Source organism: Bos indicus, chromosome 11 (genome assembly GCF_029378745.1).
Source record: "Bos indicus isolate NIAB-ARS_2022 breed Sahiwal x Tharparkar chromosome 11, NIAB-ARS_B.indTharparkar_mat_pri_1.0, whole genome shotgun sequence".
In the NCBI taxonomy this organism is placed as follows: domain Eukaryota; kingdom Metazoa; phylum Chordata; class Mammalia; order Artiodactyla; family Bovidae; genus Bos; species Bos indicus.
The window spans coordinates 38,509,906-38,534,536 of NC_091770.1; positions in this window are offsets into that span (position 1 = coordinate 38,509,906).

Here is a 24,631-nt window from a genome sequence, read left to right on the forward strand (position 1 = left end):
TTCTTCTAAGGGATTCCTGCCCACAGTAGTAGATATAATGGTCATCTGAGTTAAATTCACCCTTTCCAGTCCATTTTAGTTCACTGATTCCTAGAATGTCGACGTTCACTGTTGCCATCTCCTGTTTGACCACTTCCAATTTGCCTTGATCCATGGACATAACATTCCAGGTTCCTATGCAATATTGCTCTTTACAGCATCAGACCTTGCTTCTAACACCAGTCACATCCACAACTGGGTATTGTTTTTGCTTTGGCTCCATCCCTTCATTCTTTCTGGAGTTATTTCTCCACTGATCTCCAGTAGCATATTGGGCACCTACTGACCTGGGGAGTTCCTCTTTCAGTATCCTATCATTTTGCCTTTTCATACTGTTCATGGGGTTTTCAAGACAAGAATACTGAAGTGGTTTGCCATTCCCTTCTCCAGTGGACCACATTCTGTCAGACCTCTCCACCATGACCTGCCCATCTTGGGTGGCCCCACATGGCATGGCTTAGTTTCATTGAGTTAGACAAGGCTGTGGTCTATGTGACTTGATTTACTAGTTTTCTGATTATGGTTTCAGTGTGTCTGCCCTCTGATGCCATCTCGCAACACCTACCTCTTACTTGGGTTTGTCTTACCTTGGATGTGGGGTATCTCTTCATAGCTGCTCCAGCAAAGCGCAGCTGCTGCTCCTTACCTTGGATGAGGGATATTTCCACCGCCCCTCCTGACCTTGAACATGGAGTAGTTCCTCTCGGCCTCCTGCGCCCGTGTAGCCACCACTCCTTGGACTTGGGGTTGCTCCTGTATTTGAGAATGAACAGAAGGTCATCCATTCATTAAAAAAATATGATTTGACCACTGCTGGATGTGGAATGATAAGTAAAATGTACATAATCATTGGCCTTATGGAGCTATTATGATCAGTGAGATTGACATTAATACAATAAGCAAACAAATAAATGCTTAATTTCTTTCCATGGATGGAAATGAGAGGGTACTAGAAAAGTAGGAGAGATCAGAGTGAGAGAAAGCTTCATCAGGAAGAGTGAACTCATTTCCCAGGAGTTGACATTGATGCAGAGATGAAGGATGAGAGCTGTTGTCCAGATGAAAGTGGATGGGGAAGATGGTTCCACTCAAGGGGAATGGTAGGTGCAAAGGCCCTGGAGCAGGAAGAACTTGATACTGGAAGACAATAAGAACAGCCAGTGGAGCTGGAGTATGGAGTGGGGAGGCAAGTTGGAGAGGTAAGCCACACACACTCGAGTAGAACATAGCATTGGGAATTGTTCTAAGGGCAATGCGAAGCTTTTTTTTTTTTAAATAAGTTTTAAACAGAGTGTGTGTGTGAGAGAGAGATAAAATCCATTAGTAATTGACTACAGGGTATTGGTTAGGGGACACTTGAAAAAGCAGAAAGAACAAGAAAGAAATTAGAATGGGGCAGACCTGTTGCAATAATATATATAGAGGAGCAAGCAGTTGGCAAATATTTCCTGTTAAGGGCCTCATAGTAAATATTTCAGGCTTTGAGAGGCAACAGTCTCTGTCTCAATCCTTCAGCTTTGCTATTATAGTGTGAAAGCAGCCAGATAATATGGAAATATAAGGAAGACTGAGTTCCAGTAAAGTTTTATTTCCCCAAAACAGGTGGTGGGCCAGATTTGGCTCTCAGCCCAAATGGTACTAGAGCTGTGCCAGGGGGCAGGAACACAAAGGATGGGCTAGGAAAAACTGTGGATGAAAAACTGCTAGGCTTTGTGACTACATGCAGGGACTGAGAAAGAAGGTATCAGGAGGTGGGGTCCAAAGCCTGGGATATAGAGAAAATAGTATTTTCATTGACAACTACATGGAAGTCAGGAAGAGAAGCTGATTTTGGAGACAGATGATGCATTTGCTTTTCATTTTTACACAGTTTATACCACATTTTTAAATTGGATTTGGCCAGTCTGGGCCTCCCAGGTGGCACTAGTGGCTAAAAAATCCGCCTGCCAGAGTGGGAGACATGAGATTTGAGTTCGATTCCTGGGTTGGGAAGATCCCCTGAAGGAGGGCATGGCAACTCACTCCAGTATTCTTGCCTGGAGACTCCCATGGACAGAAGAGACTGGTGGGCTATGGTCCATAGGGTTGCAAAGAGTCAGACCGAAGCTATTTAGCATGCATGCAGTCTGGAAACATCCATAAGACTGGCAGTCGGCAATGATATTCAATGCTCATACAGGCTGTGAGCAGTCTGTGTATGGGATTGCTTTGTTTGAAGGCTGGGGTGATTTATCTGATCTGGCCCACAAGAGGACTGCCCCTTTTCCTTAAATAAGCAGCTTCTGGAAGGTGCAGATCCAGCTGCAAAGGCTCTTTTCTCCAAAGGACTTTGAAAGTTTTATTCTTTCTGCAGGCACACATTTGCATTTGAGTGGATGTGGTAAACCGTTGTAGTGGCCAGAAAGGTCAGGAATGCCTTGGGCTCTATTCAGTGAATACTGTGAATTGGAGTGTGATTTCTCCAGCCCAGACGACTGTCCCCTAGAGTAGATTTCCCATTTTGGGATCATCCTTAGTTTAAGCATATTTGTGTCTTAAAATATATTGTCATCCATCATTGATACATTTTACATTTATTATTATTCAAATCTTAGACAATCAATGTATTTGTTTAATGAAAAAATCATAGTGTGCCTGAGAAATACCCTGAAGACAGAGGAGAGAATGGGAATCAGGCTTAGCTCTGCTTCAGATGGCAGCATGCTTCTTACAGAAAAGTTCCATACTGAGGGATTTTATGGGAGAGTTTGGCAAACTGGAGGCAGTTACCCCATGCTCTTTAGTGTAGCCTTAGGATTACAAGACTGGAGTTGAGTAGGAGAAGGCCATGGCTTGGCTAGCATCAGGCCTCCTGTACATGTTATGATGGTAGTCTGGCACAGTGGGACTTTGCAAACTCTCGCCCATTTTCCTCAAAGACCTGTTCTTGGTGCTCCCTGTGCCCAATACTCATAGTGAGGTAGCTGATGACAAAAATTTTTCCAGTGGTCATGTCTTGCCCCCTTCTTTTGAGGAAAGCTCCTCCTCTCCCCTTAGCCCCGGTCATGTAGTCTAAAAGAGGACTGTCATCATTTTACATGTCCCTGGTTCCCAGACCAGGGTGATGGATCCAGACATGCCCTCTGAGTTCTCCCTTGTGAATTCTTAAATGGCAGCTGCCCTCTCTGATGACAGAACTGTTGCCGGAAGGGGGACCCCTTCCAGGGCCCGAAACTGGGCTCTTGTCTAACACTCGGAAATGAATTGTTCGAGGAGACACATCTGCTGACAAAGCAAGAGATTTTATTGGGAAAGGGCACCTGGGTGGAGAGCAGTAGGGTAAGGGAACCCAGGGGAACAGCTCTGCCATATGGCTTGCAATCTCGGGTTTTACGGTGATGGGATTAGTTTCCAGGTTCTTTAACTAATCCTTCTGACTCAGAGCCCTTCCTGGTGGTGCAAGCCTTGTTCAGCCAAGATGGGTGCCAGAGAGAAGGATGCTGGGAGGTGGTTGGACATGTGGTGTCTCCTTTTGACCTTTCCCGAACTCTTCTGGTTTGTGGAGGCTTATTAGTTCCGTGTTCCTTAGCAGGACCTCCTGTCATAAAACAATTCATGCAAATGGTTACTATGATGCCTGGCTAGGGTGGGCAGTTTCAATCAGTGTGCTTCCCCTAACACAGCTGCGGTTCAGTGTTCATAGCTGGTGACCGAGACTGTCTGCAGACAGAGGACGAGGAGCATTTGGGGTTGGGAAAACCCAGGTGACAAGCAATCTGTTCTCCTCTAAGATATTCAGCACTGACCTTGTCCTGCTAAGAGCCTGGGAGGCAAGCTCTCTTTGATTCTTTGAGCTACCCTGGAGTCCTGCCAACACATTTCCTATTTGCTTAAGCTAGTTTCACTGGCCAATTTACAAAGTTTTAGGGTAGGGAATGGGACACAGAATTATAACAATGTCCTAAAATCACACCATAGAAACATTAGTCCATTTTGTTTGAGTGAAGTCACCATTGTCCTTTAGTATCTAAGAATTAACCTCTGCTAAGTTGCTTCAGTCGTGTCTGACTCTGTGCGACCCCAGAGACGGCAGCCCACCAGGCTCCCCTGTCCCTGAGATTCTCCAGGCATGAACACTGGAGTGGGTTGCCATTTCCTTCTCCAACACATGAAAGTGAAAAGTGAAAAGTGAAAGTGAAGTCGCTCAGTCGTGTCCGACTCTTAGCTACCCCATGGACTGCAGCCTACCAGGCTCCTCCGTCCATGGGATTTTCCAGGCAAGAGTACTGGAGTGGGGTGCCATTGCCTTCTCTGAAGAATTAACCTCAAGTCCTGCCAAATTTTAGACAGGGGCTGACCCTGAGGGTATAGATCATTTGAACACTTGGAGTGATCTTGTGATGAGAAATCACTTTTCATTGCCCTAACAATCGCCAGCTAAAGAGGGACAAATGGGTGAAAAGTGTCTGAGGTCTGTCTCCACAGAAATATTCTGTGAGTCTGGCTTTTTTGCTAGGAGGGAGACTTCATTCGCTTGGTTCTCCTTCAAGTGGCCCCAGCTCATTGGTCCATCTTTATCGTCCACCACAAGGACAATCTGACAAATAAAACTTCACTGAACTTGGTTTCTGCTTTTTTGCCTCTGTCTTCAGACTAAGTGCCCCTCCTCTCCTCAGTTTTCCACCTACTGAAATCTTGCATGTACTTTAAGACTTATTGAAGATGCCATCTCCCCTTGAAGCATACCTTTATTGACCCCAGCTAAAATTAACCCTTGCCTCTTTAACTATTAATACAATAGAGATTTTATAGTTCCCTTAGCATTTATGCATTACTTCTTCCAAAACTTATTGGTAAACTCATCTTATTTTCATGCATTAGGTCAAGAGCTTGGCTTATATAATTTCTAAATTTTCTTGTAGCAATTCTCTATTTTGTAACATCTGTAATTTTGTAACTAATATCAACTGTTCACAAACTTAGGGTGCACATCTTTTTGTTTTTAGAACGGCTATTTCACTACCTCTTATCCTGGGTTTTTTCCCTAGATTTATTAAGATATAATTGATATATAATATTGTATAAGTTTAAGGTGCAGAATATGTTGATTTGATACACTTATATGTTGAAAAAAACATAGTAGTGTTAACTGACACCTCCATCACCTCACATAATTACTGTGTTTTTTGGGGGGGGGTGAGAAAATTTAAGATTTACTCTTTTACCAAACTTCAAGTATATAGCAGAGTGTTATTAGCTATAAGCGCCATGTTATATATTAGATCCCTGTTGTCAAGAGTTTAGTATGTCTTTCTTCCTTGAGATTTCCCTAATTCTGAACTGTTCAATAGACCTTTCTGCCATGATGCTTCTCACATGTGATTATTGAACACTTGAAATGTAGCTTGTGCAAATGAAGACCTGAACTTTTCATTCCATTTAATGTAGAAGTGAGGGAATGAAAGTCACTCAGATGTGTCTGACTCTTTGTAACCCCATGTACTGTAGCCTGCCAGGCTCCTCTGTCCATAGAGTTTTCCATGTCAGAATACTGGAGCGGGTAGCTGTTCCCTTCTCCAGGGGATCTTCCCAACCTAGGGATTGAACCCAAGTATCCTGCAATGCAGGCAGATTCTTTACAGTCTGAGCCACCAGAGAGCCATTCTACAAGTGAACTCAGTGTTCCTTCATGGTAAAAGCATTTGGCTTGGTTTAGACTGGATCATTTTAGAAAGTTCATTGATAGCAACATTTCCTCTCACTATATCTGGAGGCCTGAAGTAGATGGATTTTTTTTTTTTTTTTTGACTTTTCATTTAATCGCAAACTTAATTTGGTCTATATGTAAAGATTTACAGTTTCTCCAGATATGAGGAGTATCAATAATAGAGGAGATACTGGGCAGTGTGCTGCTTCTCATCAAATATTCAGTGTGTGATACAAAGATTTATCTTGTAAATATCACTGAGGATAACCTTGTAAATTCAGAGATACATCATCTACAGTTCAGCTTTGAATATAGAGCAAATGAAGGAAGAATGGATTTTTTAAATGAAAAGATCAAAAATGATAATTAATATTTCATAATCTTAATTAACTTTTCCATTGCACATTGGTTTTTAATGTTATTTGGGGTGTAAGGTGTGATTATTGCTTTCATAGCCAAATCAGATAATCTGGTCACAAACTTGAATGTCAAAAGGTAATGTGAACATCTTGTTTGGCTTCAGAAATTAGCCATTAAGTTCTTCAATTAGCTCTGTGCTTATTCTGGGGAAATTGCATTATGCAAGTGAATAAGATTGTAAGCTTTTAGAATAGGAAGCAAGTTATCAAGCATGTTAGGTTGGAGCCCACTGGTAAGAGATATATGAATTGCTGCATTAGGAGAGAAAGAGGGACCCTGCACCAAGGTGCATGGAATAAACCACGCTCCCCAGTGTATTAGCATGGATAATAGAATTTAACAGACCACCTAGCACAGTTGATTGGTAGGTGCTTCTGTGCTGGTAGGCACCTGATCCTTGAAGCCAGCCAGGATTGGACTGGATTCTTGACCCCAGCAGACTCATCTGCCTATCCGGTAGAGGTACACCAACCAGAGCTAGAGGGAAGTGTCCAGGACCATCCAAACTTTGATCATAACTCACTTTTCCCTTGGTCTCATCTTCCCATCCTGGACCATTTGGTTCAAGACTCTGACTTCTGAGTGCCCCCATCTAATCTCCAGTTTCAGTTCTTTTACCTCCCTTGTTCTAGTGGCTCTGCTTCAGCTGGAAACTCCCTGTTTCATTCTCTATTCTGGTGACTTAATCTCCAGCTGGGTCAGCTCCTGACCAACTTGGGTTGAGGTAGGATTTAGGGTAAAAAAGGGAAGAAGGAATTCAGATAATTTACTCCTGGGAGGTGAGTAGAACTTCAGGTTCTACACTTGCTGCAAAGCATACTAGGATCAAAAAGGCAAAATGAGAACCAACGTGGGAATCATGGAGAGGTGGCCAAGAGTAAGAGATTCACGTCTAACTTACAGGCAGGAATTGCATTTTGTATAAATTGGAGTATGATAGATGGTGCTATAATTACACACAGCCCCAAATCATTGTTTTAACAAAATGAATGTTGATATCTCATACAAGGTATCCAGTGTGGTATAGTGTGATGATCTGTCCCACTCAGTTACTCAGGGACCCAAGCTAACCAAGTTTCTGCTGTTTTATTCTCTGCATCATTTGTGTCATGTAGACTTTATGCCCCACAGCAGGAGAAATAAGACTGGAGAATCTGACATGGGCTTTTCACTTCCACGGTGCAAAAGTGATATATGTCACTTCCGGACACGTTTTATCGGTTAGAACTAGTCAGATGGCCCTGTAGCTCTAAGGAGGTCAGGAATGTACAAGAGAAAGTAATATTTGGTGAGAATTCTGTTTCTATCGCAATATACATGAGTAAAAACCTCATCAGAAGGAGTAGGGCAGGGGTGCTATGGCTGAAGTTTGAGGAGGGAATTGCTGGAACCCACTCAAAAGAGAGGTAGAGGAGGGTAACAAAAGAGCCTGGTCTGTCTGGAAGGAGCTCCATGGAGCCCTCGACTAGCTGGGTTCTCACGCTGACCACTAGGATGGCCTGCAGCAGGCACTGATGTGCACAAACAGTCTCACGGTCACTTTGAAAGGTCTTTGTTTCACATTATTATGAAGGGATTTTACCAAGTAACTCCTAAATGTATAGAATGTGCGTGCCTTTTAAAGATATGCAGATACTTGTAAAACGTTTAGAACTAGTCAGGCATCATTTCAGGAGGAAATGTGCTGTCTTTTGGGTGTCACTTGGAAGGAAAGTTACCTAAACCTTGGAGACATATATTTCATGTGTACAGCAGAACTCATTTTTGATAAGTTGTTGCTATCATTTATTACAATAAGTAGTATACATGCTTGACCTCACCTAATCATCTCCAAAAGCCTAGAAGAGTATTATTAGCAACCCCACTTTACAGACAAGACTACTGACTTTCAGATAGGTTTAGTTATATGGCTAGTAAGTGACAGTGTTGGGATTCAAATCTAGGTCTCATCTGAATCCAGTGTCTCATATTTGATTGCTAGAATTAAGTAGATTAAACATGCCTATCATTAACTAGTAGCTCAACAATGTTGATTTTCTTCCTCTTCTTTTCCTTCTTCCCTCTTATCCTGGGATTCCAGCCAAATAACTCATCACTTATTGGGGATTCCTTTGGGGATCTCTCTCTCGAGAAGAGCCAGGAAACCACTTACATGATGATTTCTGCAATTGAGCAGGTGATGAGAGGGAGAGCAGGTGGAGAGGCATGCTCTTGTCAGCCCCTCTTCTCCCCCTCTTTCACAGTTGGTCTGGGAGAGGTAAGACCAGAAAGAGTTCTGTGCCCATTTACCATCTCAAAAACAAGAATAAGAGTGGCAGCCTTCACCCCTCCTTGTCCCCTTTCTCAATATTTCTGTCTTTTGTGCTATTTCAGTTATTTGTTTACAGCTGGAGAAAATGATTCACTTGGTGACACAAAACTTTTCTCTGTTAAGCACAGAAAACTCTACCAATTGCCAGCTCTTAAACATGAGGTCATTTTAACCTTTAATCTTAAAAATATGTAGCTCTATCAACCAGATTCCATGTTCCTCTTATCCTGAGATCCAGATGCCCTAGGGAAGTGAGGTTAAAGGTGAAGGGTTGTAGGTGGGAGGATGTGGTTCTACATCTTGAAAACAAGATTATTCCGGTTTTTTGTTTTGTTTTTGTTTTCTTTTTTTAATTTAGAGGAGAACAGGGGATGCCTGTTTATGGCACCCAGCATGGAGCCTGGGGCTATTTCTTTTATCTCATTCTATAAATAAACTGGATGGCTGCCAGGGAAAATGTAATCTGGGACATGATTCTTAGTTTCTACTAGAGTGAACTGCTCTAAAAATTCTGGCTGCCACTTGGTACAAGTTTCAGGGTCTTTAAAGAGTATTTTGAGTGCTCATGCAATCTAGTTTCCATTTAAAAAGAAAATCATCAGACTCAGAATGATTTAGAGTTTCTCTGTAATCAAATGCTAATAGTTTTAATACACACTTGCTTATTGCTCACCATGAGTTGGGTGAGAGGCTATTCTCTTGCTAATTTTGAGAATAATGGTGTTTCACTACCACTAGTCCAGGAAAGCCAAATTTGTTCTTGGTTGAAAATTTAAATGCTGCTCTCCTTACTTAACTCGGTCTTCCCTTGTGGCTCAGCTGGTAAAGAATCCACCTGCAATGCTGGAGACCTGGAAGATTCCCTGGAGAAGGGAACAGCTAGCTACCCACTCCAGTATTCTGGCCCAGAGAATCCCATGGACTGTTTAGTCCATGGGGTCGCAAAGAGTCGGACATGACTAAGCCACTTTCTCTTTCACTTTACTTAACTCAGTAAGTTACATGTAACCTTAAGAAATAAATGCCTGAGAGTAAGAAATCAAGCAATTTGTTAGAATTTTGGCCCCAAAGCTGGGTTTGAAGCCTCACATCTTATTTGTTGCTGTGATTTGCTATTGAAAGTTCGAACATCGTAAATCAGGATGACAAGACTTTGAGCATGGGTTACTAAGTCATCAAAGGGAGGACATAGAGCATCTCCCAGGCTGCTCAAGAAAGAAGAAAGTCATTCCTCTCCATCTGCTTTGCATATGATAGGGTGGAGCATTGGAGAGAGTATGCACCTGTTTGGGGAACCCGAAACCATCTTTCCCTCCCTCCGAACACTGGTGCTTCTGTCAAAACCATTCACTTGGCAGTTGCCTTTGTCACATTCTGTTCATATTGTGAGTTAGATGTTCATGTGTAAGAGTCTAAGACCTCAACTTGATGGGAAGTTCTGCAAGGCACAAAGCTGAGCTTTCTACTCCTTCATGTCCTTGTATCTTCCAGCTTTGAACTTTGCATATAATGATGCATAATGCACCATTCATTAGTATGAATTATGTATTATTGTTATGAATTATTCTTATGATCCTCATTATGAGTCATTATTCATACTTGATGAAAATTCAAAGTTAAAAGTACACATGATGCTCTCTTTCTCATGCATTCGTGTAGAACTTATCTTGACTCAAGGCCCAGAGGTCTTGTATAGGGATCTTTCTTTATAGAAGGTTTATACTCAGGATACAATTTATTTAATTCAATAAATATTTACATGAAGGGTTATAAGTTATAAGAAAGAAATAAGATAATATCAAAGTACTCAATGTGCTTATGTCTACCCCATGAATGATGGATAGATTTCACCTTAAATGTCTAGTTCATTAACTGATGAAGGCTGCTTGGATCGCTGACAAGGATTATAAAGTCTGCTTTAGATTCAGGAGGAAATAATACCGTGATTAATTAGCAATATCTACCATTTTATTTAGGAGTAGAGAATGGGCTTCCCTGGTGGCTCAGACAGTAAAGAAACTGCCTGCAATGCAAGAGAACATGAATTTGATCCCTGGGTTGGGACAATCCCCTGGAGAAGAGAATGACTAGCCACTCCAATATTCTGGCCTGGAGAATTCCTTGGACAGAGGAGCCTGGCAGGCTATGGTCCAAGGGGTCACAAAGAGTCAGACAGGACTGAGTGACTTTCTCTTTCAGAAAATGGTGGCACAGATGCCACACATTCATAATCCCCAACTTGCAGAATGAATTGAAGTCCAGATAGTAAAAGAAGCTTGTATTTAGTAGAATCCAGTCAGTCAATAACTTATATTTAAGTACCAAACAAATACATAAATTACCTGAAATAATTATGTTTTAATCTGGTTGGGCTTTCCATCACAAAATACCATAGACTGGGTTGCCGGGGTCCAGCCCCGGTGGATCCAGGGAAATTCGAAGGAGAAATGGCTTCGGCGATCAGGATACAGTAACTTTAATTAAATATTAATTAGAGCTATAAAGAGTAATAGAATAAGGATAGCTCAGTAGGAAAATTCAGTGGAGAAAAAAGGCTGAATAACTTGGTTTACGTGGAAAGCTAATAAAATTCCAAAATAAGGAATTTATGTCACCTACGTAGGCTGCAGGCGTCCTCCCGTTCTCCCAAAGGAGAGGAGACACTAAGGCCTCCCTGGTCAGATCTTAGAAGCCCAGGCATGATTAGTAGGCTTGATGAGCCTCCACGTTCCAGATGGGGATTCAGCCAGAAGGTGAGAAAAAGAACGACATGGGGAGACCAGTCTTTCAAGGAACTGATCCCGATTCTTTATATTCCAGGGTCTGTTTTTATACACTGAGATGTTATACAAAAGTCACGCGGGGTCAGCAGGCCTGACTTTTATTAAAGTCAGGTGCTTCATACAGATGTATACAGAGGTCTTAGGGGTGTTACATCATCTTCTGGCCAGGGGGCCTGCTGACAATTTATGACCCTCTCCTTGTGACAGTGGTCAGTCAACACTTATTTCTCCAGGGGTGATTATTCTTAAAACAGATGCCACCCAAATAAAGTTACATTCCTATAGGGTGAGGGTGTAGTGGGTTTTAGTTAAGGAAAGAATTTACTTAGCCTAAGGTCTAATGTGATTAATATCAAAGGTTAATACTTATTTCTTCTATATATTCATTAATGTGTATAAGGGCAGGGGATGTGGAGACTTAGCAGCAAACATTGGCTCAACAAATGAAAAACCCTTCACCAATACAATTTCTGATCAGCCTACTATACTATACTAATAGTTTTCTAACTTCTCTAAAGAACCTGTTTTTAGAAGGTTTAAAGCATCTCGTGCCTCTCACGGTTGGGAGGCTGTGAACAATCACATGTGGCCGGACAAGCCTGTCAGGCAGGCTAGAGAACCTTCAGAGGAGTTTGTAGGTTGAAACACTCCTATCACGCCCAGGAATTATTATTAACTGGAGCTCTAAGTTAACTCCTTATCCGAAAGAGGTGGTGGGGGACAGCCCCCCATAAAGTCAGAGGTGTAGGTGAGAGCACAAAGCAGTAAAGTAGGCAGGCTCTGGTTTTGGGGATAGATGCTCGAGAATTTCCAGGGGGACTCCTGAGGCTCGATCCCGCCTTTGCGTATGTTGAGCCTCCTTCCTCATGACCTTTGCCACAGGCGGAGCTCCTCACGCTGGCTCCTGGCACTGGGTGGCTCACACAACAGAAATTTATTTCTCACAGTCCTGGAGGCTAGAAGATATTTTTTTAAAAAGAGGTCATGGGTGTATAAAAGGCAGTCATTCATAAGCAGAGCTCTCACAGGAACTGAACTGGCCCAAAACTTCATCTTGGACTTCTAAGCTTCCAAGACTGTGAGAAAATAAATTTCTGTTGTGTCAGTCACCTAGTCCATGGTATTAGGTGGTGCCAGTGGTAAAGAACCTGCCTGCCAATGCAGGAGACAAAAGAGATACGGGTTCGATCCTTGGGTCAGGAAGATCCCCTGGAGGAGGGCATGGCAACCCACTCCAGTATTCTTGCCTGGAGAATTCCATGGACAGAGGATCCCGGTGGCCTGTTACAGTCCATAGGGTCGCAAGGAGTTGGATATGACTGAAGCGACTTAGCACACATGCACGCACATATAATTGATTAAAAATGTTGTGTTAGTTTCAGGTATACAGCAAAGTGATTCAGTTTACAGATACATGTATCTATTCTTTTTCAAATTCTTTTCCCAATTAGGCTGTTATATAACATTGAGCAGAGTTCCCTGGGCTATACAGTAGGTCCTTGTTGGTTACCCATTTTAAATATAGCAGGATATTTCAATTCTAAACTCCTGAAATAAGTTTGTTTTCTAAGTCTGTGAGTCTCTTTCTACATGGTCTCTTTTCTGTGTTCTCTAGGAAAGAGTGATAAGGCTCTGTGGGATCAGGGCCCTGGCTTTATAACCTCATTTAGCCTTAATTACTTCCTTAGAGGCCTCATTTCCCAATACAGCCACATCGAATGGGGTGTCTAGGGCTTCACCATATGAATTTTGGGAGAATACATTCAGTCCTTAGCAGTATAGGGTAGATTTATATCTCCTGTTTGGAGGATGGTATATTATAGGAGTTAGCTATCTAGCCAGGGTTATCATTTTTAAAAAAGCAAGACATCAAAATTGATTTCTTAATTAATGTTTTTTATGTTAGCCACATTTATGAGTTTTAAACACATCTGATCTTATGGGTTGTTCATAATAACTTAAGTAATTTACATAATGGAATTTAAAAATATATCAAAGAAGCCAGTAGTTCAAAGTAACAGGTGGCAGACAGGTTTGCAAATGTACACTTAACAAAAACTCATACACTTTTCTAAATCTTAGTGACATCCTAAAATAGTAACTAACCATTAAAAAAAATACTATCCATCAGATGATGCTAACTGTAAACATTTTGCCTTGGAATGTGGCACCCTTCCTGTAATTACCAAGACTCAATTTTTGTATTGGTGTGTGCTGTTGTTGTTCTTCAGCGGCTCTCTGAGACCCCGTGGACTACAGCGCACCAGGCCTCCCTGTTCCTCACCATCTCCTGAAGTTTGCCCAAGTTCATGTTCATTGCATCGGTGATACCATCCAGATATCTCATCCTCTGATGCCCTCTTCTCCATCTGCCCTCAATCTTTCCCAGCATCAGGGACTTTTCCAGTGAGTCATCTGTTCGCATCAGATGACCAAAATACTAGAGCTTCAGCTTTAGCATGAGTCCTTCCAGTGAATATTCAGGGTTGATTTCCCTTAAGATTGACTGGTTTGATCTCCTTGCTGTCCAAGGGACTTTCAGAAGTCTTCTCCAGCACCACAATTCGAAGTCATCAATTCTCTGGCATTTTGCCTTCTTTATGGTCCAGCTCTCACATCCATAAATGACCACTGGGAGGACCATAGCCTTGACTATACGGAACTTTGTCTGCAGAGTAATGCCTCTGCTTTTCAACACGCTGTCTAGGTTTGTCATCACTTTCCTGCCAAGAAGCAATCGTCTTCTGGTTTCATGGCTGCAGTCACCACCTGCAGTGATTTAGAGCCCGAGAAGAGGAAATCTGTCACTACTTCCACCTTTTCCCCTTCTATTTGCCATGCGGTAATGGGGCTGGATGCCATGATTTTAGATTTTTTAATGTTTAATCTTAAGCCGGCTCTTTCACTCTCCTCCTTTACCCTCATTAAGAGGCTCTTTAGTTCCTCCTCGCCTTCTGCCATTAGAGTGGTATCATCTGCATATCTGAGGTTGTTGATATTTCTCCTGCCTATCTTGATTCCAGCTTGTAACTCATCCAGCCCGGCATTTCTCATGATGTGCTCAGCAGATAGATTAAACAAACAGGGTGACAGCAGACAACCCTGTCGTATTCCTTTCTCAATCTTGAGTCAATCATTTGTTCCATATAGGGTTCTAACTGTTACTTCTTGACCCGCATACAGATTTCTCAGGAGACAGGTAAGATGGTCTGGTATTCCCATCTCTCTAAGAGCTTTCCACAGTTTGTCATGATCCTCACAGTCAAAGGCTTTAATGTAGCTAATGAAACAGAGGTTTCTGTTTCATTTTTCTGATTTCATTTTTCTGATTCTCTTGCTTTCTCTATAATCCAGTGAATGTTGGCAATTTGATATCTAGTTCTTCTTCCTTTTCTAAACCCAGCTTGGACATCTGGAAGTTCTTGGTTCGCATAATGCTGAACGCTAACATGCAAGATTTAAGCATGACCTTACTAGCATGGGAGATGAGTGCAATTGTCCGATTGCACATTCTTTGGTATTACCCTTCTTGGGAATTGGGGTGAGAATTGACCTTTTCCAGTCCTGTGGCCACTGCTGGGTCATCCAGATTTGCTGAAATAATGAATGCAAAACTTTGATGGCATCTTCCTTTAAGGATATGAATAGTTCTGCTGGAATTTCATTGTATCCACTGGCTTTATTAACAGCAGTGCTTCTTAAGCCCCACTTGACTTCACAATCCATAATGTCTGGCTCTGGGGCACTAATTACACCACTGTAGTAATTCGGTTCATTAAGATCTTTTTAAACAGTTCTGTGTATGCTTTCCATCTCTTCTTGATCTCTTCGTTGTCTACTAGGTCTCTGCCATTTTTATTTTTTATTGTGCTCATCTTTGGGCAAAATTCTCCCTTGATGTTTCCAGTTTTCCTGAAGGGATCTCTAGTCTTTGCCCTTTTGTTGTTTTCTTCTGTTATTAAGCACTGTCATTGAAGAAGGCCTTCTTATCTCTTCTAGCTATTTTTTGGAACCCTTCATTTAACTGGGTGTAACTTTCCCTCTCTCCCTTGCTTTTCACTTCTTTCTGTTCTTCCACTATTTGTAAAGCCTCCTCAGATAACCACTTTGCCTTCTTGCTCTTATTTTCCTTTGGGATGATTTTGTTCGCCACCTCCTGTACAATATTACAGACCTCTGTCCACGGTTCTTCAGGCACGCTGTGTACTCGAGCTAGTCCCTTGAATCTATGTGTTACCTTTACTGTGAATTTATACAGGATTTAAGTCATACCTGGCTGGCCTATTTTCTCCTCAGTTTTCTTTAGTTTTTGTGCTTAATAGACTAAAAATACCATGTTTGTTTTTATGGGTGTACTCATTACAGTGGAATTAAAAAATGTGACAACATTTGGTCTCTGTGAAATTTAAATCTTGATCCAGGTTAGTTTTGTTTTCATGTGTGTGTTTTTTAATTAACCGCCCCCCCCCCAAGAAGATTTATTTTTTAAAGTTATAAGATACTACAGCTAGTGATTACACATAGAAGAAAGAAAATATACCAGTGTTTGAATTTCGACTCCATCCAGCCCATGCTTATCTCTCCACCCTTCCATGATTTTATATTTCAGAGTAAAAATATTAAATAACATTTATTCTTTATTATTAAAGAAAAGCTGACCTGGGTTTTAATAGAACTCTTAGCTTCAAATGGGTCATAATGCTTTGTCATTTATCTTTTGTCTTGACATGATTTAACTGTAAGAACACTCATGTTGATGATAAAATGGATTCCCTTGATTTTAATCACAAACAAAAGCTTCATAAAATGTTTCAATGAATTATTGGTTAAGGCCTAGAAAATTCCAGGGGATATTTTTTAATCCATATTCTTATCTCAAAATGACTCTCTTTAATTACTAACATGGGAATGATGTAGTGGCTCAAGGTGACACATCTAAGTATAACTGAATAATGTTTGAAATGTGACGAAGATTTGAAAATTCTGTACACAGGGCAGTGTTTCATTTTAAGAACTTAGCATGTAAATGATCATCTTTTTTTCATGCATTTGAGACAGTATAACAGGAGAAATTATAATCTGATACATACAGTGATGTTTGTTATTATAGTATTTTTCCAACTAAAACAATATCCTCTATAGATCAGAACAAAGAATATAAAAATCTTACATAATTCCACCACTCAGTACTCATTGAATTAATATATTATTAATGCAGAGATATCTAACAGAAGGCAATGGCAACCCACTCCAGTACTCTTGCCTGGAAAATCCCATGGGCGGAGGAGCCCGGTAGGCTGCAGTCCATGAGGTCGCTAAGAGTCAGACACGACTGAGAGACTTCACTTTACTTTCACTTCTTGTTTTTAAAATTGGAACTATGTGACATATTTTAGACTGCTACATTTACTTATTAATATATTATAAACATATTCTTATATCACTGCATATTAAATATAATTCTATCATGTAGATATATCAAAATTTAAACAGTCCTTTGTTTCTGAATTGAAAGAGCAAGAGAGTTCCAGAAAAACATCTATTTCTGCTTTATTGACTATGCCAAAGCCTTTGACTGTGTGGATCACAATAAACTGTGGAAAATTCTGAAAGAGATGGGAATACCAGGCCACCTGACCTGCCTCCTGAGAAACCTGTATGCAGGTCAGGAAGCACCAGTTAGAACTGGACACGGAACAATAGACTGGTTCCAAATAGGAAAAGGAGTTCGTCAAGGCTGTATATTGTCACCCTGATTACTTAACTTCTATGCAGAGTACATCATGAGAAACGCTGAGCTGGAGGAAGCACAAGCTGGAATCAAGATTGCCAGGAGAAATATGAATAACCTCAGATATGCAGATGACACCACCCTTATGGCAGAATTTTGTGAAGAGGAACTAAAGAGCCTCTTGATGAAAGTGAAAGAGGAGAGTGAAAACGTTGGCTTAAAGCTCACCATTCAGAAAACTAAACCCATGGCATCTGGTTCCATCACTTCATGGCAAATAGATGGAGAAACAGTGGAAACAGTGTCAGACTTTATTTTTTGGGGCTCCAAAATCACTACAGATGGTGACTGCAGCCATGAAATTAAAAGACACTTACCCCTTGGAAGAAAAGTTATGACCAACCTAGATAGCATATTGAAAAGCAGAGACATTATTTTGCCAACAAAGGTCCGTCTAGTCAAGGCTATGGTTTTTCCAGTAGTCATGTATGGATGTGAGAGTTGGACTATAAAAAAGCTGAGTGCCGAAGAATTGATGCTTTTGAATTGTGGTGTTGGAGAAGACTGTTGAGAGTCCCTTGGACTGCAAGGAGATCCATCCACTCCATCCTAAAGGAGATCAGTCCTGGGTGTTCACTGGAAGGACTGACGTTTAAGCTGAAACTCCAATACTTTAGCCACCTGATGTGAAGAACTGACTCATTTGAAAAGACCCTGATTCTGGGAAAGATTGAAGGGAGGAGGAGAAGGGGACAACAGAGGATGAGATAGTTGGATGGCATCACTGACTCAATGGACATGGGTTTGGGCGGACTCCGGGAGTTGGTGATAGACAGGAAGGCCTGGCGTGCTGTGGTCCTTAGGGTCGCAAAGAGTTGGACACGACTGAGTGACTGAACTGAACTGAATTGGTTTCTGAATATTTACATTATTTGCAGTTTTGTTGTTTCAAGTTATATTGCCTCAAAGAAATTTTATATAAATATGATTGTACCTAAATTATTTTTATTATGATAGAGTCCTAAAAGTGGAAGTCTTTAACTACAAATATTTTTTTGGATTTTAGTAAATATTGTTTCTCAGAAAGATGTATCATTTTACATATTTTTTTGACTAAACTGGGTCTGCATTGCTGCATGGGCTTTTCTCCAGTTGCAGCGAGCAAGGGGTACTCTCTGTTGTGGTGTGTGGGTTTCTCACTGTGATGGCTTCTCTTGTTGCAGAGCTGTAGTTGCAGCGCCTGGGCTCTAGAGCATAGGCTAGATAGTTGTGGAGCATGGGCTTAGTTGCTCCACAGCATGTGGGATCTTCCCAGATCAGAGATCAAATCCATGTTTCCTGCATTGGCAGGTGGATTCTTTACTGCTGAGCCACCAGGGAAGCCCCTGTTTTATATTCTTAACAGTAATTTGAAAGTGCTGTTTACTCTACACCCTGGCTAACAAAGTGTGTTACAACTTTTTATGCTTGTCAATTCAAAAGAAAAAAGTGTGCTAGTATGATATATTATTTTTATCTACTTATAGGCCTAACTCTGAGCTTAGATCAGAATATAGAAGTACAGAAGGAAGCATTGTCAGTCTGTCTCATTGCTCTAAATACTAATTTTAGATTGATACCTTTTCATTAATCAATTCAACAAATATTCTCAGAGTGTCTCTTCAGAAAATAAACAGAATTTGGAATGTAAATTTTTATATTTGGCAAGTTAATCATATTCCTCAGCTGATGGCATGTTATTACCATGATCCATGCCTGGAAGCTCCCTTGTTTATTTCCTCTTCTTTCATCCTTATCCCCACTTCATTTCTCTTCTCTTCTATAAGCAGCCATTCTAGTGTGTTTAACACACACATATATTTGATATACACATTTCCTTGAAGAATATATAGTGTTTCGTGGTTTTGAGTATATGCATTTTTAATTTACATAAATTATATTCATAAATATTGTATACCTTACATTTTCCACTATTAGCGCATTAAAAAAATTCTACCCTTGTGAGCATGTTCAGATTTCTGTTTCTAGTTTGCTGCAAAAAATTCTATGGTGAAGACGTGAAGTCTAAAGAAGAATAAATGTTTGTGATTAATTCATCATTCTGGGAAGATCATATGAACATTTCCATGTTATTTCTTGAATAAAGGAGATTATAGTTAGTTATGTGGCTACATATGTCTAAGGTAGGTTTATTAGTTTCTGAGAAGACTGCAAGAACTTTCAGGAGAGCTTACACTGATAGCACCCCTTTGGAACATCAACATTCCTGGTTAAGACTGTTGTATCCATCCTGCACATCTGTCCAGGGAGCATGTGCATCACGTCATTGACTTTGAGTGTGGGCAGTTGGTGTCATGTATTGTGCTGTGCCTATCACACTCTCCCACGGGTACCACAGCCAGGAATACAACACTACCCCTTGTCTTGTATCTTCAGCATTACTCACAATGTCTGGCACATAGGAGACACTCAAACACTGTTTGTTGAATGGATGAGTGAAAAGGAATCAGTATATGCTGAATCTTAGAGCAATAAGATAGAGAGGCAAGGATCCCTACTGCTCAGGCTATGAGGGACTTCCAGGGAAGTGGCTTGTAGTTCATGGTGTAGAATCCACGTAGAATCCACCTGTGTCTTTCCCTCCTTTCCTTCCTGAGCACTTAGAGTACTACTACACTTCCTAGCCCTTTGGCAACTGGGTGAAACTATTTTACTAATTGAACCCAGTGAAATATACACGAAAGTGACATATGCCATTTCTATGTTCAGGCACATAATGGCCAGTGTGCCACCTCTGAGCTCTCTCTTCCCATCTCTGGCAACCTAGGAGGTCGCATGTCCCAGACTGTGCAGTTTATAGGACAACAATATTAAACAGCCTTGGACCCTGGTGCTATATAGAGACAGACCACCCTCCTCCTCCTCTGCCAACCCACACTGGGAGGAGTTGGAAGTGGTGAAGGAGGGGGTTACATTTTAAATAATGAGGCCAGGAAAGCTCTGATGGAGATGTTTCAGTTGAGACCCAAAAGCTTCAAGGCAGTGAGGGGATGAGAGGCAGTTGAGAGAGGAGTATTATGAGCAGAAGGACAAGCACATGCAAAGGTCCTAATGTGAGGTTGGCTTTGGTGTGTTAAAGGAAGCAGACAAAGTCAATGTGGCTGAAGCAGAGTGAACAAGGGGCAAAGTCACAGACATACCAACTGGAGGGAGAAGAGAACAGATGTGCAAGGCCTTCTAGGTCCTTTTAAGGACTTCAGCTCTCATGGTAGGGGACACTGTAAAGTTTTGCATATTGGAGTAACATGATCTGACTTACATTAACCTCAGTTGAGAACAGAACCAGGGTGACAAAGGAAGAGGTAAAACTAACTAGGAGTCTACAGCAATAATCCAGGCAAAGGATGGTAGTGGCTTGGGTTAGGGTGACAACAACAGAAGAGGTGTGAAGCAGTCAAATTCTGTAGTTTGAAGGTAGAGCAACAGAATTACAGATGATTAGATTGAGGGTATGAGAGAGAAAGTCAAAGATGACTCCATGGTTTTGGTCTATGTAACTGGGAGGATGCAGTGGTCATTTGTGGAGAAGGGGAAGGCTGCAGGTAGATCAATTTAGGAAGACTCTCAGGAGGTCAGGTTTGGATGAATTAGGCTGATAACCACTGAACATGCAACTGTTGCTGGAAGGAGAGTACACCAGGCTACGCTGGCAAGGAGGTGGACAGACGGACATAGATGATGACACTTCTTCCCTAGGAGGTTGAGGTCCAGGTTCTCTGAGTGGAGATTCAATTGTGAAGGGCATTGGGAAGCCTAGTCCTTGGTTTCTAGAGGGCAGGCTGACCTGGGACTGAGGTTCACTCATGATGACTAATCTGAGTTTTTACAAGGCTAGGCTATAAATGCATCTCCATATGGCAGGCAGAAGGCCAGAGTTTAATACTCCGTGGGGGAAAAATCACCTAAAAACCCCACCCTCAAAGCTTCTGCCTCCTTGGGTTTGAGACCACTTTCCAGGTTTTCAGATCTCAGGGATGAACTGTGAAAGTGTATTTTAAGGCAAACTAATTTATGCTTATTCTTCCAGCATAAAAAATTGTATTTTCACATCATGTTTGGTTTCTAAACCTATCACCACAGCAAGAACTATTTCCCCCAGTTTTCCCTAGCTGCGTTGTTTATATTTCTTAGCTAACAACATCTAAACCTTTTTTTTTTTTTTCTAACTCACTTGGAACTGCCATTTATTGCAACCTTTGCTTATGAAACATTTATATTCTGAATGTGTGAAAAAATTCTCTTATGTGGGGGAATTTTACACACCACCCTCCTATCTGTTAGGGTCATGATAAAGGTAAGTTTTGTGTGTTTTCTGATGCCAGCCCTACACCACTACTCTCCAGGGATCACACTTTCCATTCCTAATTGTCTCAGAGTGTTGAACTTGACAGCACCTTGTCTGTGACTGGTGAATAGTGAGTCATTCCGTATGCTACCATTCTGCACAAATGCCGTTTCTGGGACTCAGTACTCATTGAGCACTTTGGCAGCTGTTTTTCTGTTTATTTCCCTGTTCAATTACATGAGTCCTTACTTTATAGACTCATTTTGGTTTTCATCCTCTTCCTGTTGTTTTCTGTTTTTATTTTCTCTGTTCTTCAATTTCTGAGGGGAGATTGAATGTATCACATAGACCTGCCAGTCTAGGGAAAAGCTGTGCTTCTCCCACTGAAAGGAGGGGTTCAGCATCGTACCCTTGACCTACTTAAGTCACGTAACTCAGATGCTTGTCTGGATAGTCCTAGTAAAAATTAAAAGGAGGCTTTGGGACTTCCCTGTTGGTCCAGTGGCTAAGACTCTGTACTCCCAGTGCAGGGGGCCTGGGTTTGATCCCTGGTTAGGGAACTAGAGCCCACATATTGCAACTAAGAGTTCAGATGCCACAACTAAAGACTGAAGATCCTGTGTGCCACAACCAATACCAGGTGTGGCCAAATAAGTAAAAATTTAAGTAAAAGAATACAAATTAACATAAAAGGAGGCTTCATCAGAACAACTCCTAAAATGAGGTACCTTCTTAGGGTACCGAGTCTAAACCATGATCAGTCCAGAAACATGGTGGGATTGAGGAAGCCACTATAAAGTCCCTGAACTTGGAGAAGAGGAGGCCATTTCTTAGAGCAGTTGTTAAAACGGTGGGCAGTTCCCACCATCGTGTAGACTGTGTTCTATGCTGTTGTGCCCAGCCGAGGGCCAGATAGGCCTGTAGTCCACCATGCACCTTACTTAATTTTATGGGTCAACCTGACTTGGCCACAGTGTGCCCAGATATTTGGTCACACATGATTCTACCTGTGTCTGTGAGAGTGCCTCTGGATGAAATTAACATCTGAATAGGTAGATTCAGTCAAGCAGATGGCCAACATGAGTGGCTCTAATCCAATCCACTGGACACCCGAATAGAACAAAAGGTGGAATAAGGGAAATTTTCCTCTCTGTCTGCTTCTGAGCTGGGACATCTGTCTTCTCCTGCCTTTGGACTTGACTCAGATTGAAACCTATACCATTGGCTTTCCTGATTCTCAGACCTTGAATTTAGATTGGAATGAGAGCATCAGCTCTCCTGAGTCTCCAGCTTGCCAGCTGCAAATCTTGGGATTTCTCAGTGTCTATAACGTCTTTATTTCACACTATATATATTTATATATAGCAAAAACAAGACCAGGAGCTGACTGTGGCTCAAACCAGGAACTCCTTATTGCCAAATTCAGACTTAAATTGAAGAAAGTAGGGAAAACCACTAGACCATTCAGGTATGACCTAAATCAAATCCCTTATGATTATACAGTGGAAGTGAGAAATAGATTTAAGGGCCTAGATCTGATAGATAGAGTGCCTGATGAATTATGGAATGGGGTTTGTGATATTGTACAGGAGACAGGGATCAAGACAATCTCCATGGAAAAGAAATGCAAAAAAGCAAAATGGCTGTCTGGGGAGGCCTTACAAATAACTGTAAAAAGAAGAGAAGCGAAAAGCAAATGAGAAAAGGAAAGATATAAGCATCTGAATGCAGAGTTCCAAAGAATAGCAAGAAGAGATAAGAAAGCCTTCTTCAGCGATCAATGCAAAGAAATAGAGGAAAACAACAGAATGGGAAAGACTAGAGATCTCTTCAAGAAAATCAGAGATACCGAGGGAACGTTTCATGCAAAGATGGGCTCGGTAAAGGACAGAAATGGTATGGACCTAACAGAAGCAGAAGATATTAAGAAGAGATGGCAAGAATACACAGAAGAACTGTACCAAAAAGAGCTTCATGACCCAGATAATCACAATGGTGTGATCACTGACCTAGAGCCAGACATCCTGGAATGTGAAGTCAAGTGGGCCTTAGAAAGCATCACTACGAACAAAGCTGGTGGAGGTGATGGAATTCCAGTTGAGCTATTCCAAATCCTGAAAGATGATGCTGTGAAAGTGCTGCACTCAATATGCCAGCAAATTTGGAAAACTCAGCAGTGGCCACAGGACTGGAAAAGATCAGTTTTCATTCCAATCCCAAAGAAAGGCAATGCCAAAGAATGCTCAAACTACTGCACAATTGCACTCATCTCACACGCTAGTAAAGTAATGCTCAAAATTCTCCAAGCCAGGCTTCTTCAATATGTGGACCATGAACTTCCAGATGTTCAAGCTGGTTATAGAAAAGGCAGAGGAACCAGAGATCAAATTGCCAACATCCACTGGATCATGGAAACAGCAAGAGAGTTCCAGAAAAACATCTATTTCTGCTTTATTGACTATGCCAAAGCCTTTGACTGTGTGGATCACAAAAAACTGTGGAAAATTCTGAAAGAGATGGGAATACCAGACCACCTGATCTGCCTCTTGAGAAATTTGTATGCAGGTCAGGAAGCAATAGTTAGAACTGGACATGGAACAACAGACTGGTTCCAAATAGGAAAAGGAGTTCATCAAGGCTGTATATTGTCACCCTGTTTATTTAACTTATATGCAGAGTACATCATGAGAAACGCTGGGCTGGAAGAAACACAAGCTGGAATCAAGATTGCTGGGAGAAATATGAATAACCTCAGATATGCAGATGACACCACCCTTATGGCAGAAAGTGAAGAGGAACTCAAAAGCCTCTTGATGAAAGTGAAAGTAGAGAGTGAAAAATTTGGCTTAAAGCTCAACATTTAGAAAATGAAGATCATAGCATCCGGTCCCATCACTTCATGGAAATAGATGGGGAAACAGTGGAAACAGTGTCAGGTGTTATTTTTGTGGGCTCCAAAATTACTGCAGATGGTGACTGCAGCCATGAAATTAAAAGATACTTACTCCTTGGAAGGAAAGTTATGACCAACCTAGATAGCGTATTCAAAAGCAGAGACATTACTTTGCCAACAAAGGTTCGTCTAGTCAAGGCTATGGTTTTCTCTGTGGTCATGTATGGATGTGAGAGTTGGACTGTGAAGAAGGCTGAGCGCCGAAGAATTGATGCTTTTGAACTGTGGTGTTGGAGAAGACTCTTGAGAGTCCCTTGGACTGCAAGGAGATCCAACCAGTCCATTCTGAAGGAGATCAGCCCTGGGATTTCTTTGGAAGGAATGATGCTAAAGCTGCAACTCCAGTACTTTGGCCACCTCATG